At 31.4% G+C, this 19,918-nt stretch overlaps 1 protein-coding gene across 4 annotated transcripts in view; it reads right to left on the bottom strand.

Annotated features, from left to right (window-relative positions):
- The window catches only part of Elk (Eag-like K[+] channel), a 1,090,653-nt gene that overhangs the window by 50,118 nt on the left and 1,020,617 nt on the right, over window positions 1–19,918 (bottom strand). The gene's annotated exons all lie outside the window — the stretch shown is intronic.

The following is a 19,918-nucleotide window of genomic DNA, read 5'->3' as shown; positions in this document are numbered from 1 at the left end:
AATTGTAACTTTCGAGATTTGATGTGGTCAGTACCTCTCGGTTCTCATTCATTCTTCTGAGGACCTCCTCATTTGTGACTCGGTCACGAGATCTTAAGAATTTTATTATATAGCCACATCTCAAATGCTTCCAGTTTTCTGCACAAATCATCGTTCAAGATCCATGATTCAACACCATAAAAAAGGACAGAGAAGACGTAGCATCGCAGTAATTTTACCTTTGTATCAAGAGAGATGTTGTGACTCTTGAAGAATGCCCCCATCCGATTGAAAATGGATCTATGCGTGCTCTAATCTCCTGGTTGTTGGTCCATTCTTCATTTATTATGGTGCCGAGGTACTTGTAGTGTGCTACCATTTCTACAAAGGATTGGTTGACGTAGTATTAATCTGTGCATCATAGATCTGGCTTTGCCCTGTATAGCAATATGAAGTGGTGGAAGATTGGAAGATTCAGCAGGACTTCCAACGTCGGTGTAGGAGTTGTTTTTATGGCCCCGTAATACACAGACATGCTAGCCTTTGTATATTACTTAGTAGCCTTATTATTCCCACTTGCTATGTCCTTGCCCACCACGTGATAGACCCATAGGTTATCATTGGTCTATTAACTCTTGTGTATACTCAAAGTGTCATTTTGGAGTTGAGCCCCCAATAATTTTTACCACACATGGATGCCCCAAATTTTATTATTCTAACCTTTAGAAGATCTCAATAGTAGAGTAAATTTAAAATTGCGACTAAATTCCGCCATTGCGTTAGCCGTCATCTTGATTTTCAAGGAGAACGGTTTTTGTTCCATATCTCCGCCATTTTCAACTTTTAAACAAAAAGGTACTTTTAAACAAACTAATATTTATACGTAATGTATTTATGAGAGCAATTATTATGTTATATGTAATTTATAATAAAAAGTTAATAAGTAATGTAACCACTCTTCTTTCTTATTCTTTTTTTATCTGTTTTTAAAATAATAAAGGCTTACAGAAAAATATTGAACGTAACACGATCCAAAAGTGACTACGGAATTAGCAAGATTTAATTTTCTACTCATCCCGCAAAATATCACTTTTGAAACTTGTTACGTACTTTACTATTTCCATACTAATATAAAAAATAACTAACTTTATTATATTAAGTTGAACTAATTGATGAACACCAAAATATTCGTTATTAATATATTTAAAACACCACCTAACTTTTTTCATATGCAAACAATAAGCATCCGATGTCCATCTTTATTTACAATTTTTCATAATTTTGTTTTTTTTTTCAATACTTTTACTTCCAATTCCAACTTTTAACGTTTTAATACGCTAACAATAATTTATTCTTAGCGTTCTAACTGCAACGCCGTTGATTATCTAGCACCAATGTGTAGTTTACAATTTCCTTGTCGCTTACGTAAACAGAGACTCGAACTTTACTATACATAGTAAAAGGGAAATCACCACCGCATCAATTTAACTCAATTCCAACCTAATGATATCTGATATTCTAGTTTACAAACATTAATTTGTCAATTAGCGAATAGATTTCTGCTTTAGTATGCATTACAAAACAACAAAGGGTAGCTACTCCAAGGAATCCCGAAATCGAGGTTATATCACAGGAGGGCGTATAATATAATACAAATGGGAGTTTGTATTTTATAATAAAATTATTTCATTTACAAAAAAATAATGACAGAACAATAACTGCTTATATAATCCATATATTTTGAGCAGCAATAGTTTTTAAAATAATAAAAAATTATCTGAAATTGAAAAGAAAACAAGATGGCACAAATATCAAATACATATGTTATAATGTATTATTATTGATTATAGCCCACTAAAATAAAGATGACTATTGTAGAATCAATAATACATCAACCAAATTATTCAATCTCAAGTCCGATCTTCAGGCTGTAATCGTATTTTTGTCGTTGACTGCCAGTTATCTCGTCACATTTTCAACGGTCTTTCTGGTGGTATAGTACTGGTGGTACGTGCTGGTCTTAAATTTTTGCTATTTGGACTAATCTTTCGATACTCCTTCATGTAAAATTCTGGTTCCATTCCCGGTTTCTCTATCTTTTTCATCGTACAGTATCTTGTATTTACAGAAATCTATTATTTCATTATTTGGTATTGTATATCTGAATATTTTTCATGAATTGATATGAAGGCTTCCATTTCTAAGCATTCTGTTTGTTTCTGTTGTAGATGCTCTAATTTCTACCCATATGTTATTATTTCTTTATATTAAGTCTCCTTCTGATGCGATTTTAAATCTGTAGTCATATTTGTGACGTTGGCTTATAGCTATCTCGCTATCTTTTATTGAGTCTTTCAGGTGGTTAGGTGGATTATTATTGCACCGAGCTTTCGACATCCTCTCTGATATGTTCTTCAGGGCTTTCTGGGTCTCAGTCTCCTGAGCGCCCAGATACTACTACGCTGTTCACTAATCACTAAAGTGAGGACTGTTAGTGAGGACAGAGGACGGTTCCTTTATACCATCGATGATGATGTGTTACCATCGATAATCGACGTCTAATATTGCAACTCTAATCTACTTAAAATGAAAACCTGGTTCGACTCTAATTTACTCTCTTTTAAAGTGGATAAGACTGTAGCATTATCCTATAAAGGAGCTTCATATCGATTTATTAAGTAAAAAACTAGCCTCAGCCTGCTATGCAATAAGATCTGTTTCGAAGGAAATCAATTTGGCATCTTACAAAATAGCATATTTTTCTTTGTTCGAGTCTCATCTTCGATATGTGCTTCCTTTTTGCGATTCTAGTACAGCTGCCCAATCTCATGTTATTTTTAAATTACAAAAAAGAGCAATACGGTATCTTTTGGCCTCAGTAGAATAACACATTACAGAAGCTACTTTATAAACCACGGAATTTTAACTCTTTCTTCTTTACCTATATTCTAGAAACTGTTTGCTTAATTCGTAAACGCCTCGTAAACTTATTCGTAAAGTAGTTCGTTTTAAGGTTTCATTATGGAATTTGCAATTTAGTCAAATTTTGCAATGAATTGTATATTTTATTATTTTTTATTTTGTGATATTGACGATTTATATAATTTTAGTAAATTTTAATTGTTATTGTTATTTTTTTGACTTTTTGTAAGCTTTGTCCATAAAATTGTACAGTTTTCATTGACAATAAAGCATATTTCTATTCCATTCTATTCTAAGTTATATAAATAGCTTAACCTGATAAATAGATGCAGGGCAGCGATCAACAAATTCAATATAGCCACGTTAGTATTAACATCCTATAGAATATTAGTAAAAGATATGAGAGGCATGTTAAAAATAATCCTATATATTCAATTCCATTATTAAAATGCTTTTTTAAAAGCATTTTTAGTCCATTGAAAAGTTACAATATGGATGAATTTTTGAGAGGACTTAATTTTATTTTTTTGATCTGTTGGTGGACTCAGAATAAGCTTAAATTCAGTTTTGTGTAATCGCCCCCCTTGTTCTCCGGCCGCCAACTTAGAAAAGTGATTCAAATGGTTAAATTATCTACAGCTTTATTCCTATTACTTTAAATCGTAAAATAAGAAAAATAAAAGTTATAAATAAAAAAAAACTAAAAATTTTGGAACAAATTTTCTTTTGGGCCTTATAACTTTTTTTCTTGTCATTTTGCATAAAAAAACATCAAAGCATTATTAAAGAGGGATTTTCATAAAATAATTTTAGCTACAAATTTGTTTAATTTCATTAATTTTTCTGAATTTTACAACGCTCCGAAGTTCACCGGGTTCTGGAATATAAATACTCACCATCTTGGAATAAGGAGTGCAAAGGGTTTTCGCACCGTATCTCGTAAAATAGTAAATCTATAGAAAATTTGATAAGACATTATTTGTAAAAAATTAAATAGTCTACAACTTTATTCCTATTACTTATATAAGTAAAATGGAAAATAAAAAAGGTATAAATAAAAATAACTACAAAATTTAGAATAAATTTTCTTTTTGGGCCTTATAATTTTTTTTCGGGTACCTAATTTTACGATACAATTTTATAGCACTTCCAAATTGAACGGGTTATTGAATACTCGTAAAAATATGATAAAAACGAGCCACTAGTCTTAATTTTCTATTATATATTTTTTATTCATATAATTTGTCATTTTGTTAACATTCCTATGCTATTAATAGGGCAGACACGAATTGAGGAGCAGATACACTTTTGTCCGGAATATCGTAATGAGCTCAGTTTTACCTTAAATTTTTACCTGAAGAAATAACACTTTCGTCCAAGTCAAATATTTTTGCATATACACTTTCGTCCAGGGGTCGAGCTCCGCGAGGATCAATCCCATAATTAAAAAAAAGTTGTCTTACTGCGTTATAAAATTTATTATCTTAGATTAGTGAATTTAATTTAAAACTTACAATATGAATAGCAAATAATAATAAACTTACTTAAAAACTAAAATAATGGGATGCATATTTAACATATTCCAGCCTAGTAATAGTTTTTTCATTAAAAAGTTCTATTTTACTTTTCAAAAATTTCTCACGAGCTATAGTTTTGTTATTAGGTCTGTTACATTTATGAATAATTTGAATTCTAATGTAGATCTTATTTTGATATTGATTGATAGCCTCTAAAAACACTTATATATTCGGATGGTATGTATTAAGGGAATGTAAATGTGAATGGAAAGATTCACATGCATTGGTTGTTTTCGTAGTTTCTGATGATTTTGCAGCCCAAAGTATCGGTGGAAATGTTGAGTTTTCATCAACATATGTCCCAACTAAATAATCGACAAAAGCATTGTAATCATTTGTTAAGCCAAGTTCTTGAATTTTACAAACAAAATACTAGTGGAATGTAGTGGATGAAATTCAGCCAAATCCAAAGCAAAACATTCTCCAACCTCTTCTGGTTAAAAAAAAGTCCAAAAAGACCCCTCAGCCACTTTACACTTTCACTTTTTTTTATCTTGATATTCATTAGCCAAGCCTAAACTCTGTATTTTCCTGTACCAAGCTTGACCAAGATGAAACCTGCATCCAACGATCTTTGTGGTGGACCATTGTGCAGAAATTGCTTTATGAATAGCTAATTCATAATCAGCTACAATAATTTTTAGAGCAAATATTAAATTAGAATTGCGACACTTTTCTTTAAGAATAACAAAAGTTTATTCTTTATGTAGTTTCTAATATTTTATTTCTGTATATATTTCTAATATTCTTATTTAATTTCTTTATATAATTTTCATGATTGTGAACTGTTTCTTTTCGGGAAATTGTATTATCTACACTTAGCGTAAACAATTTTGCGTTACATTTATTTACCGTACATGTCCAAAACTTTTCACCACTTTTAAGCACTTTTTTCACGATACTTATAATCATCCAACACAAGTAACGAGTTTCCCTTTTCACTTAAGATCATTTTAATTTCACTCATTTTGACTACCTTTCAAGACAGCTCAAAATAAACTAAATCTAAAATAATATTTTATTATTAAATATTTCCTTACTCATTAAAATCTCGTTCAGTCCGTAATTCGGTGCACTTATTTTGGCTGTTCAGCTAGCGGTCCTCAACTCGAGAACACCGTATTTTATATTATCGACCTTTTTCCCCACCACCTATGAAGTAGTGTGTGGACGCGCGTTTTTTGTGGTATCACCATTAGGCTTAATTTAATTACAATTTTGTCCAGGCGTTCGAAAGTTGTTTTACAGATATTGTTTTTTCATTTTCTTTGATTGACTAGGCTGCGGTTTAGGATCAAAATCAGTATCAATTGGCGTCATTGTGAGTAATTTATCTTTAAATTCTTTAAATTTTTCGATTAATATTTTCATGATGTTACTGCAGGTTTCACCAGTATAATTAGAGCATATTGCAGAGCATTTGAGACCTGCTTTTTGGTAACCACACATACTTCCACAGTTTTCCTTGCTTCGACAGAAAATTAATTTCAGAAGTTTGGGGTTCTGGAGTTATGATTGGTATCCAAATTATTCTATGCTTTTTTCAGTCGCAATTTTCAGGATCGCAGTGGTTTCAAGTAATAAACTCCTAAATTTAATGTCAGATATTTTATTGACGAGTTTGAGAATATCCTATCTGATATTGTACCTCTGGTTGAAACATTATATTGTGCTGGTAACTTTAATGTTAATTTATTAAATACTGATTGTCCTGATACTAAGATTGTCTCTGATTTTTTTGAAGCAGCCGACTAGAATCACATCTAGTACTGCAACCCTTATTGATTATATGTTAACCACTAAACGAAGTTCGATTCGTGATATTGCCGTGGAATATGTTGATTTCAGTGACCATGAGTTGTTGATATCCAAAACATAGAAACTAAAAAGAAAGAAGTTGTTTATAAAACTGTCAGAAACTTCAAGGTAATAAACCATACCATATTTTATGAAGAATTACAGTCTCTACCTTGGCGGAATATTTTTGATATTTAGAGTATTGATGATAAAGTTGAATTTCTTACTAATAATATAATATGCTTACTGGATCGTCATGCTCCTTACGTAACTTATAAAATTTCGAAAAATTATGCACCATGGATGACTGATACTTTACGTATTATGAAAAGAGAAAGGTACAAAGTACTAAGTACGTACGAAAAATACAAAAACATGCAAACTTGGGAGGAATACAAAACGATTAGAAATATGTTTACTTTAGCTGCCAGAAGAGAAAAAGAAGCCTTCAATTCAAACAAATTGTATAATAAAACGGGAGAGATCTTTGGGATTCCTTAAAAATGATAGGTCTCGGTAGAGATACTGAAAATACTACGCAGTTATCAGGAAATTTAAGTGATATTTCTGCAATAAATGAATACTTTATAAATTGTATTCCTAACATGAATCCTGATTTAACAGTTAACAACTTTTATAATAATAATTTTCGGGTGGACATAGGTGCAAATTTCTCTTGTGTCCAAGAAAGTGACGTTTTAAATGTCATTAAAAGTATCAAGAGTGCTGCTACCGGATGCGACAAAATAAATATACTAACAATTAATATGTTCCTTCCGTTTTTATTACCGTATTTGACACATATTATCAATGTTTGCATTATAAGAGCAGAGTTCCCATCGATGTGGAAAGTTGCTTAAATTGTACCATTACCTAATAATCCGACAGGTTTTAATGAAATACGGCCAATTAGTATACTACCTACGTTCTCAAAAATCCTAGAGAAAATTTTAAATCAGCAACTACAGGTTCACTTAAATCAACATAAAATTCTGCCAAAAAATCAGTCCGGTTTTAAAAAGGATTACAGCTGTACTAGTGCCCTTTTAAAAATAACTAATGACATATTTAGTGATTGCGATAATGGCTTAATTACAGTGCTGATTCTTATGGATTCTTCCAAAGCTTTTGATACGCTTGACCATTCTCTGTTGATCTCTATGTTTAAGTATATTGGTATGTCTAAGCAGGCATCTGATATGCTATCCAGTTATCTAAATAACAGAAGTCAAGCTATTCATTACAATGGTAAGATATCGAACTATCTTAAAACAAATAAAGGGGTACCACAGGCTCTATATTGGATCCCAAATTATTTAGTATATATACTTCTAACTTTCCTCTAAGTTTCCTCTCCTGTAATCAGCACTATTTTGCTGATGACACTCAGATCTACTTATCCTTTAAGCTTGATGAGTTTAAACAGGCAGTGGCTGCAATTAATTATGATTTAGAAAGAGTTTCTCAATTTTCTTCTAGCCATTGTCTTCGTCTTAATAAGAATAAATCTGTAGGTATAGTTTTTGGTCCAGTGACACAAAGAGAAATATTTCTGAGAGATTTTGCTCATATGATCACCATTGATAATTCTTTAATATAATGTAAGGCAACTGTCTAAAACTTAGGCTTACATATAGTTCAAAACTTAAGATTTGGTGGTCATATAGACAAGTGCTTGCAGTAAAGTTATGTAAATTTGAAACTTATATTCCAATCTCGTCATATATTGACTAAAGGCTTAAAAAAGTTGCTGTGTGATAGCTTGGTGTTATCACACTTTAATTATTGTGATCATCATCATCATTTTGGCTTTACAACCCTGTGTGGGTCCTAGCCTCCCCAAGAATTTTTTTCCAGTCGTCCCTATCCATCGCCTTCCTCCGCCAAGCACGTATTTCCATATTTCTCATATCTTGATCTATGTTATCTAGGAGTCTTGTTCTGGGTCTTCCTCTTCTTTTTTGACCAATAGGTCTATCAAGTAGCGTTTTTCTAGCTGGGTCGGTTTGCTCCATCCGCATTACATGGCCTACCCACCTCAGACGTCCTATCTTAATGTGTTTTACGATATCTGGTTCCTAATATATTCTATAGAGTTCGAAGTTGTATCGTCTTCTCCAGACACCATTTTTATTTACCGCTCCATAGATTCGCCTTAGTATTTTTCTTTCGAAACATCCTAACATGTTTTCATTGCTTTTTGTTAAAGTCCAGGTTTCTGAACCATATGTTAGGACTGGGCGTATTATTGTTTTGTAGAGTTTTACTTTTGTATTTCTTGATATAACTGTAGATTTAAAAAGGAGATTAAGCCCAAAATAGCATCTATTAGCCGTGCAAATTCTGCGGTTTATCTCTGCGGTAGTGTCATTTTCAGTATTGACGAGCGTTCCCAGGTATACAAATTCGTTAACTGCTTCGATGACGTCGTTTTCTATAACAAGTGGCCGTAGTATTTGTGGTTGCGTACCTATTTTCATGTATTTTGTTTTATTGGTGTTTATTATTAAACCCTTTTTTGTAGCCGCTCCCTTTAGTGCTACGTATAACTCGTGCTGCGTTTTTCGTTCTCCCAACAATATTGATATCATCAGCATATGTTAGGATTTGCACAGATTTGTTATATATTGAACCGGTAGTTGTGATTTGTGACGTATGTATTACTTTTCCAGAGCTAGATTGAATAGTATACAGGAGAGTGGGTCTCCCTGACGTAGCCCGTTATTTGTTTTAAAAGGTTGGGAGAGTTCCCCCTGGATTCGTACTTTGCATTCAACTTTTTCGAGGGTTGGTTTGGTTAGACTTACCAACTGATTTGGTACTCCTAGGTCTATCATTGCTCTAAACAATTTTCTTCTATACAGAGTCGTAGGCTGCCTTGTAGTCTCTATAAATATGTGGTGCGTGTCTACACCGTATTCCAGTGTTTTCTCTAGAATTTGTCTCAGGGTTGAAATCTGATGAATTGTTGATTTACCACCTCTGAAACCAGCCTGGTATTGTCCTATTATTCGCTCTGCATATGGTGCCATACGATGGTATAGTATATTGGAGAATATTTTATACGCTGCATTTAGGAGCGTAATTCCTCGATGGTTAGAGCATTCAAAGATATCTCCCTTATTGTGTATGGTGCAAGGTATTCCAATATTCCAATCATTGGGAAGGGACTTCTGTATTAATATTTCTTTTATAAGCTGCTGTAGGCTATTATGATATCGTGGCCACCTTCTTTATATAATTCCGCTGGGAGATTATCTATTCCGGGTGATTTGTTTCTGGCTAGTTTGTTTACAGCGTCTTTAACTTCCAGGATCGTTCGTGGATCCTCCTCCCTCTCGTCTGCTCCGCTTACCTCACAGCTTTTCTCCATCGCCATTTAAACTTCTACATTGATTTATGTTTGCCTTGAATTCTTTTCTGTTGATGTTAACTTTCTTATAGAATGTTCTGAATTCGTTCACTCTGTTGAGGTTTTCTATATAATAAAATTCCTTTTTTAAGTAGTTTCGTTTCTTCATTCTGTGTATTTTCTTTTCTTCTCTTCTCTTTGTCCGGTAATTCTCTATACTTATTTTAGTTCGGCGGGTAAGCATTTTTGCATGGGCTTAATTTTTTTTATTGTGATACTATTTATAATCCATGTATTACAGAATGTGATAGTTAACGTATACAAAAAATGCAAAATTCTTGCCTTCGTTTGATACATGGTATCCGTAGAAATCAACCAATAAGTTACAATCTTAAAGAAACAGGTTGGTTGAGTATAAAACTCAGACGACATTTTCATTCAGCTTGTCAATTATAAAAAAATTATTATTTTTGAAATCCCACCATATCTCTATAATAAAATAAAATTCCGTACTGATATACATAATATTAACATTAGACATAAAAACACCATTTCCATCCATTTTCTATCCCTAACGACAGTGGGCAATTCCGCTAGCTTACTCTAAGGATGTTTCTGTAAAATGTTGATGAATTTAAGTTTACCGATCTTGTAAGCTACTAATTTCCTGTAACATTCTGAAAAAGCATGGAGAACAGTCAATTCTCTGTAATAATGCTGCCTTATATCAAACTTAAAGGATAGTATAATTGATGCGACTTACATCCTTTGAAGGTTTAAAGAAATTGGACACTTTGAACACACAATATTGAACTGCTTCCTTCCTACCGTCATAAGCAAGACAATAATGTTATTGTCCTCTGATAAGACAGGCACATAATCATAGACTTGAAATGTAGCAAAGGTAGAACTGATGATTACTGTATCTGCATCAGATTCAGCCTGGTCGACAAAAAAACACATCTGATAGAGCAGTTTTAAGAAGGTCTATTAAGTTTGTTTTATTCTTTTCATTACCAAGAAATTTATCTTGGGATAATGTTGGTACGGTGCTGTTATTCAACTTTACCTCTGTCAATTGGTGTTTTTCATGCGACACAAACGAGGTTAGGTAAGTTTTGTGGTGGCGGTCGATAAAAAAAATAATAACATAGAAATGTTAAAAAAATATTAAATTGATTTAACATAATATGAATAAAAAATATATAATAGAAAACTAAGTCTAATAGTTCGCTTTAATCTTACTCTTACAAGTAATCAAGAACCTGGATAACTTCATAGCGCTGTAAAATACAGAGAGATTATTGAAATTAAACAAATTTGTAGTGAAAATTATCACATAGAAAACCCTCTTTAATATTGCTTTGATGTTATTTTATTATAAAATTTTGTAAAGTAAATTTTAAAAAAAGGTGTAAAGACCAAAAGAAAATTTGTTTCAAAATTTATATTTAGTTATATTTGTTTATAACTTTTTTATTTCCTAGTTTACCATGAAAGGTAATGAAAATAAAAATGTAGTTAATAAAAAAGTTAACTTTCTACAAATATTATTAATTATAATTTTCTGTAGGGTTAATAGTTAATGAGATACAGCGAAAAAACACTTTGAACTCCTTTTTCCAAGATGGCGGCCAGGACACAAGGATGGCGACCCCACAAACTTAAGCTTAAGCTTATATTTACCCTCCCAACATATTCAAAAATAAAATTGTGTCCCCTAAGAAATGCACGCTAAAGTATAAAAAATGTAAAATTTCAATGGACTATGTATTGTTTTTCATCATCTAATAATCAGCTGTTTTTTTATAAAATAAAATCAGAATCTAAAATAACCAACAAACAGAGCTGCTCGTGGCTATTACCATAAAAATTATCTTTCAAGCTTTTCCTAAACAAACGTCAACGATATCGGAAAACAATAACCGGTTTAAAAGTGCCCTGTTCTTGCAAATTTTCCTCAGATAATTTCATCAGACGGACGTGAGTACAATTTCAACAAAAGGTAAAATACAGGATCAGCTTCTATAAATGTAAATGATGCCATTTCTCCTTCCGGGTGAGCATCAACGTCGAGTATCGGTCGTGTGTTTTCCGTTTATTTAACGTATACATTTACTGAAAATCCTCTATAATTGTACGTTATTTTAATTTAAATGTAAATCTATGTGTTATACGAGATGTTAAGATGAACTCGTATGTTAAGATATAATCATTGAACTTTTATATGGTAAATAGAAAGAAGGAAAGAAAATTTTATATCTGAAATGGTTAAATACAAAAGATGTTTAAGCTCGAAAGCACTATACGCGTTGTAAAAATATAGTTAAAAGAAATTAGAAAAACAAAAAACGAATCATGGGAAACTAAGTTGACTAACATTTGCTCAAAGGTGGGGGTTCTAAGTCTAGAAGAGTTTGGCTTATGATAAGCGCTCTTTTAATAAACACAAATGGAAGGAAGAAAAATAAACACCAGAGAAAAGCTAAAGTGGAAATACCATTATAACAACCTACTGGAAGACGTAAAAAGTATTTAGACACACAATTAAATCTAGAAGAAATAAGGGTTAACAGAGTAGATACCATTGCTGTAGAAAAAATAAAAACAGCTTTGGAAAAAATGAGGGATACTAAAGCTTCAGGACCAGACGATTTACTTATCGAGTTAATTAAACTTGCAACCATACAAAACTATAAGCGTTTTGTGTAATTTTTTATAAGTGTCTAGACGGGGAAGCGGTTCCAAGGGATTGAAAAAACTTTTACATAAATTCATTTATAAAAAGAAAATTGGGAGAGACTGCAGTAACTATCAGAGTACTAGCATTACATTGTCAATAGTAAAGCTGTACGAAATAGTCGTCAGCTTAATTTAAAGAGGAAGCAGCGGAAAAGGAAGAACCAACTGGATTACAACCTGGGCGATCTTGCATGGACAATATACGCTGCACGGCAAAAGTTACGAATATTGCCAATATAATCGTAATGGTTCTTCATTCTACATAAATTATTTGTAAGTAAACAAATAAAAATTATTATAGTTTTTAAAAAACATAAAAATATGAGACCTTTCTCATAAAGAAAGTCCTCTCTCATAATGTCTGATAAGAATCAAACCAAAAAAAAAGTCATTCTAATTATTGACTTTTGTAAAACTAACTGTTTTACAACTACTTGACCGAATGTCGCAAATGTAGTAACTACATAAAAACTCGGTTTACCTTGCGATAACTTTTTTGTTTATAAAGATTTTCTAATTTGGAAAACCTCATTTTAAAGAGCAAGTATTTTCAAGAAAATCGTCTTTTGAACGTTTTTATCTAGAATGGTAGTTTTTTTACAATATTTAAATAAATTAAAAAAGTCCTTTTTTTTGCTTAAATGTCGTAACGCAGTAAATTTTAAATAACCACGAGATAATACGCTTTTTTATTGACTTTCCCCAGATATTCCAGTAAAAAAATTGCGCCCAGTAATTTTTAAGTAATGAACCATAAACAACTTATAAATTTAATTTAATTCAATTATTTATTTCTTTGAATAAACTAGAAAAAACTAGTGTTAACAGTTGATCTAGATACGTAACCTTATTGATTGATGCAGTTGTATAATTGTTATATTATTGTTTATTTAATATTTAGCTATATCCTTAACTTATGTATCGCAGTTTATTTACGATAAAAAAATTATGGAAAAGAGGCTAGAAACAGGAATAGAATTTCACGCGACTTTTTTAGATCTTCGTCAAGCATTTGACACGGTTCCTTTGCCGAAATAACGGATCGCTATGAAAGAGGTAGGTATAAATAGTGTACGTGTTATAGTCAAACCTCGAAACTCGGGCGCTCCTAAGTTTGACTAGTCAATCCTCAGGTCTGAGTTACGGTCTTAGTCAAACCCGGAAAAGAATTCCATTTTCAGCCTTTGACTTTTTACATGATACATATAGGAAATGGCTTAGTGTTATAAAAAATCCTAATTAAGATATGATGAATTCCACAATTCCACTACAGTTTTTAAAATAAAACGAATATACCACAGGCACTTTGAAGATAAGCTTACTTCTACATGGAGTCATAGCTTGTACCAAAATGGAATTCCCGAAAACAAATAGCTGATTGATTTTAGATTCCTCTCCTAATCTATATCCCAGAAGTATTTCAATGTTGTGTGCGGAAGCAAATGTATCAGAAAGTAAGTAACCCTGATATATAACTAATAAAAATTATTTTACTTGAAGTGAATCATGGTAAAAATTATTATATTAACTTTTTGTTTTAGTTAAAAGTTCTTCAACAAGTAGAGATGCACAATCTACACACATAATTTTTAATTGTACAAACTGATGAGAGTAAGGATTTAAAAGGAAATTGTAGTTAAAATTTTATATTTTGTATTGTCATCAGAAAATTTGTAAACATTCTCTAATACGATTAATTATAAAATTAACAGTTTGCTTAACCTTTGGATAATGATACTAGAGTTTTTTTATAAGTTTAGACCTGCCTCCGTATCATAGACCAGCTGGGGCTAAAAACTAGAAATAGGAGCGTGGTTGTGTTCATAATCTCCTATTGCTAAAATCTAACAAAGATATACTATGAAGGTACTGATACATTCTAGTACTTACAATAAATTGTTTAATACTCACATCAAAAAACAGTCTACTAAGTCTCTCACGCAGTAATACCACTACAAGAAGGTTAATATAATGAATAGATTTTGCCTTGTAAGTATTAAATAAAGAAATTAACATCACATTTACTTTTAGGTGTTTCTGGTTTAAGAATATCATAGCGCTGAAAATATTGCAGCGTTGTAAGATATCAAGAAGTACAATTACCCCTAAAAAGAAAAAAATATATGAAGCATTAAAACAACTACAACATAAATATTCTTTGGAAAGAAATAGTAAAAAGTCTTTTATTAAATGCAGACTGTTTGAAGCTTAAGAGTTTAATAAAGAAAGTAAATTGGTTGATCTTCAGAACATTAATAGAATGGCAGCTATGCCATTTAAATTCAGTACAGAGAGAGCTGTATAGCAAAAAAGGTAAGACGATTTACTCTTAATGAGAAATGTTTAAATTAGTCTTTATAAAAAAAAGGTGCTCGTTCATATAGTATTCTTTCCAATCTTTTTATCTTACCCAGTAAGTCATCATTATACAAACTTCTGGCTTAAACTATTAAGGGCCCAGGAATTAATAAGTTAATATTTGAGTCACTAAAAGCAACAATATCAAAAACGGAAGGAACCAATAAGCATATAGCGATGCTTATATTTAATGAAATGGCGATTGTTCCAAGTCTTTGTTACAATGAGCATACTAGTAGTAGTAGTAGTAGGTGTATAGATGGTTTTGAAGACATAGGAGATGACAGAGGTTCATAAATAACAGGTCATGTTCTAGTTTTTATGGTAAGAGATCTAAGAAAAGAGTGAAAATCATCTATTTCATAACAATTTTGTAGCAGAGCTGGTGTAAAAACCCCTCACATTAAAAACGTGTTGGTGGAAGTCATTTTAAATTTCTTAGAAGCCTCGGTCTGCTATGCAATACGATCTGTTTCGAAGGAAATAAATTTCATCTTCGATATGGTCTTTTTCTGGTGTTCTAGAACAGCTGCTCCAATCTGCTGTTGTTTTAAATTTCAAAAAAGAGCAATAAAGTATATTTTTGGCCTCAGTAGAATAACATATTGAAAAAGCTGCTTAAAAATCACGGGATTTTAACTCTTCCCTTTTTATATATTTTAGAAATTGTTTACTTAATTCGTACAGAAATTCAATCTTTGATTTGTATTTACTGAACCCTTCCACTGAGTTAGTAAAGAAATCTATATTATATTCAGCAAAAAAATTGTACAACCATCTCCCTTTGCAACTTAAACCTTTAACTTCTTTCCTTAAGTTCCGTAAAAGGACGAAAACCTATCGATCTGAAAGACCATGTTATTCAGTAAAGTAGAAACCCTCAATTCAGAAGAGTGATTTCATAGTTTAAACGGCGAATATCCTCAAATTTAAATGTACACAGCGGCCCTCGAAAACTGCCTGTTTTCTCGATTGCAATTTGCGTTTCCTCATAAGAAATTACAGAATATATAAAGTAGTATATTTATTTGTGCTTCTCTATAGAAAAACTGACCAGGAGTTGTCGTACAGTGTAGCCAATTCTTGTTCACAAGTAGTAATTATGGTCATACAAAACCTGTATTTTTCCACGCAGCGATTATTACCGTCATAAAAATACCAAAAAATATTATTTTTTCAATAGTAAAAATTAAGTACAAAATTGTAATTAAATAAATTTTATTTATATGTTTGGTTTCGTTACATATTTAAAATTATAAAATAAAAATCGATATTTTAAAACAATATTTTTCAATCGTTTGGCAACTTTGGAATTAGCGACGGAATTCCGACTCACAGAAATCCGTAAAACTAGTTTTTGTCGAGCAAGTGCCCAGCAACAGCGTTTCTAAGGGTAGGGCATGTGTTGCATTTTGTGAATATATTTTATGCGATAAGTTTGTGTTATTGATAAAACGTGTTATTGATAATACGAGTGTTATAGTTTGTCGTTTTATAGTAAATTTTTAGTTATATTCTGTGATTATTTGGTTTGAGTTTTATTGGAGTTGGACGAAAAACCGAGTTGTTCTAAGAGAAGACAGCAAAATTCTGATGTTGATTCCAAAAATGAAAAGCCGCAAAAGAGACGGAAAATGATAACGTCCGAAGAGAAGGTAATGATACGAAACGTTTATGAAGGAATTGTCGGCAGAAAAATGGCATTAAATGTTAGCCAAGCGGTCGACATTTGTAGCAGTTTAACAAAAGTATCCGTTAGCTGTATTTATCGTGTACTTAAAAATACATCGGAAAATAAAAAGCAAGAAAAAGGTAAAACTAGAGGTAGGAAAAGCATTGTTTTCGATGACGAGACAAGGAATATTATACGTCGAAAAATTCATTCATTTTATTTTCGGAGTAAAATTCCAACACTGAAAAAAAATTCTCAAGAGCTCAAAAACGATGACTCTTTACCCAAGATATCTCATAGGGTCTTAATCAGAACCATGCGCGAAATGAACTTTCGATATGTAAAACGCAACAGAAAAAGTATGCTATTAGAAAAAAATGAAATTATTCTGTGGAGAAGAAATACGAAAAATTCGCAGCACTGGATGCAAAATATATTATTTGGATGAAACCTGGATTAACGAAGGTCATACAGTTGGAAAAGTTTGGCAAGATTTAAATGTCAAAAGTAAACGCGAAGCAATTATAGAAGGCTGGTCTACAGGATTAAAAGCTCCATCAGGAAAGGGACGGCGTTTAATCATCACCCATATAGGAAGTGATACAGGGTTCTTTGATGATGGTTTGCTTCAATTTGAGTCGAAAAAAACAGGTGATTATCATAAAGAAATGACTTCCGAAGTATTTGAGCGCTGGTTTAAGAGAATCTTACCAAAATTGGAATCTGGGTCTGTGGTTGTTATGGACAATGCGCCATATCATAGCCGCAGACTAGAACAATTACCGACGACGGCATGGCGGAAAGGGAGAATTCAAGAATGGCTTACAGAAAAGGGGATTGCATACGAAGAATCAATGCTCAAAATTCAACTACTTGACATTGCACAGTTAAGGAAAAGTAAATATCTTAAATATGTTGTGGATGAAACTGCAAAAGATTATGGTGTCAAAGTTCTACGTCTACCACCTTATCATTACGAACTTAATCCCATTGAACTTATCTGGGCGCAAGTGAAAGGAAAAGTAGCACGCAATAACAAAACACTCAAATTAAACGAAGTTAAGGAACTTTTGATTTAAGCAATCCTCCATGTAACTCCAGAGAAATGGGCTAAATGTATAGGCCACATAATTAAAGAAGAATATCGTATGTGGGAACTTGACACTCATGTCAAAGTTTTACTAGAGCCAATTATAATTATACTAGGTGAAGATAATGACAGCGATAGCAGCACTGCATCTTCAGATTTAGACAGCGAATAATATTTTCTAATAGTTTAGTAGGCATCAGCATAAAAAAACCAAAAACAAAAAAAACGAGAAGAACATAGTAAGTGTGTATAGTGTTTGTGTTTAAATAGAATAGTACAATGTTTTGTTACATCAAACATTATTTTTATTTTGTTTTTATAGAATTTTATTTTGTTTTATAGGATTTTATTTTGTTTTGTTTATACTGTTTTGTTCATTTTATTTAATAAGACAATATGGATCTTGGCGAACACCCATTTAAAAAAAGTAACGCGCCAAAAGACATACCTCTGGGGTGGTGTGGAAACTGTCTTAAAATTTGTTTTAAAAAAATTTCATTGTGTAACTCTTTAAGGACGGGTCACGTCAAAAGACGTTTTAGCGTAACTTCCGCGACAGTCTGGTGGCATCAGTAAGTTTTCTGCAAAATTACTTGTTTTTTATAGCTTTTTGTTTGTGGCATTCTGTATTTTTAGGAGACTGTATGGAATAAGCCACAAAATATTTATTTATAGGTTTAATTTACTGATTTTTCGATCTCTATATAAAGACGTCGTTTTCAAATATACAAGTGATAGTAATATTTATTTTTCTATGGCTTTTTGCTTGCCGTTTTGTATATTTAGAAATAATGTTGGGAATAAGTAACAATATATTTAATTGAAATGTTTAATTTACTGACGTTTCGATCTCTATATAAAGAGATCGTTTTCAAATATACAAATGATAGCAATATTTATTTTTCTGTGGCTTATATAGCCACAGAATATATATATATATATATATATATATATATATATATTCTATATAAATATCTATATAAATATATAATAATAAACAAATAAAATAAATATAACTATAATTTATATCTTTGAAAACGGTCTTTGGACATAGAGATGGAAACTTCAGTAAAAACCTGCAGATAAATATATTGTGGCCTATTTTGAACAATAATATTTAAACAATATAATATAATTAACGTTGAAATAAAAGTGAGTGTACGCCACTGGATTTTCATACGTCTTTCCCCACTTCTACGCCTTCAAACGATGACTCACTCTCCCAAATAGTGAAATTAGAGTTTAGAAGAGTTTCTGGACGAATGGCTTTATGAGTAGTAGTTATTTTACAAGTAACTAAAGTATTTGTATAAATATATATTTCAGTATTACATGCAGCAACTTAAACTATGCAATTTGCAATTTATTTAAATTTTGCAATATATTGTGTATTTTATTAACTTTTATTTTGTGATATTGATGATTTATGTAATTTCAGTAAATTTTAAATTTTTGTTACTTTTCTGACTTTTTGTAAGCTTGGTCCATAAAATTGTACAATTTTCAGTGGTAATAAAGCATATTTCTATTGTATTCTAAATTTATATACACAGTTGTTTTACATGTATTAAATAAATAAATAAATTAAATTTTGTCTTATTTTTTTGTAAATGGTATTGCGTATATTTGAATTTAAAAATAATTTGCATATTTTAAAATTTCAAATGCAATTTTTTTTCAAATATACCAAATTATATTTAAATATTTTAAGCTTTATTTAAATTTTTCCACCAAAACTAAATTTGTAAATTCCCGCGTAATTTCTCGCTTGAATTAGTTCCGATACAAATTTCTTGGAGCGCTGAATTTCATATCTAACTAAAGTATTGTCGTGAAGCATCTAGAGGTAGGTGATTTGTGGTTAACAGGGCATATTTATTTGATTCGTGTTCCATGTGATTTTACTGATGTAATTCTTAGAAAGTATTTATTTCATGATTTGATTATATGAAAAGTTCAGAATTGCAATGTTGTTTTCGTTTTTGTTTAAAGATTGGTCGTAATTAAAAAAAATATATCTGTTACTTCGAGCAGTGTATGCTTAAAAATAAATCACCATTGATTATATCAAACTTCTCCCAAACATGTCTCCGCGGTAATATTATCAGCTAGTTGCACCGTTGGCATCCAACATCTAACAGTTAACAAAGTTAACGGAGTCCGTTATGTACTTCTATCCGTTTATATTAACCGGTATCCAAGCCACGTATTAACGTCAAGATACAACTTGTAATATGATTAGAGTTAATCTGTTCGTCTCAGATGAAGATGTACATGGGCGACTGCAACTGGCTTTACCGCAATATAAAATTTTCTGAGCACACTCGGAATCTACGAAAATAATATAACTAAAAAAAATTTCACAAAGTTTAAGGTCTCAATCGTCCTCAAGTAAAAAATAAAAAGTCCTAAAAATTGAATAAAAGAAC

This window comes from Diabrotica undecimpunctata, chromosome 3, assembly GCF_040954645.1.
Source record: "Diabrotica undecimpunctata isolate CICGRU chromosome 3, icDiaUnde3, whole genome shotgun sequence".
Lineage (NCBI taxonomy): Eukaryota > Metazoa > Arthropoda > Insecta > Coleoptera > Chrysomelidae > Diabrotica > Diabrotica undecimpunctata.
This window is presented reverse-complemented; position numbering and strand designations above follow the sequence as displayed.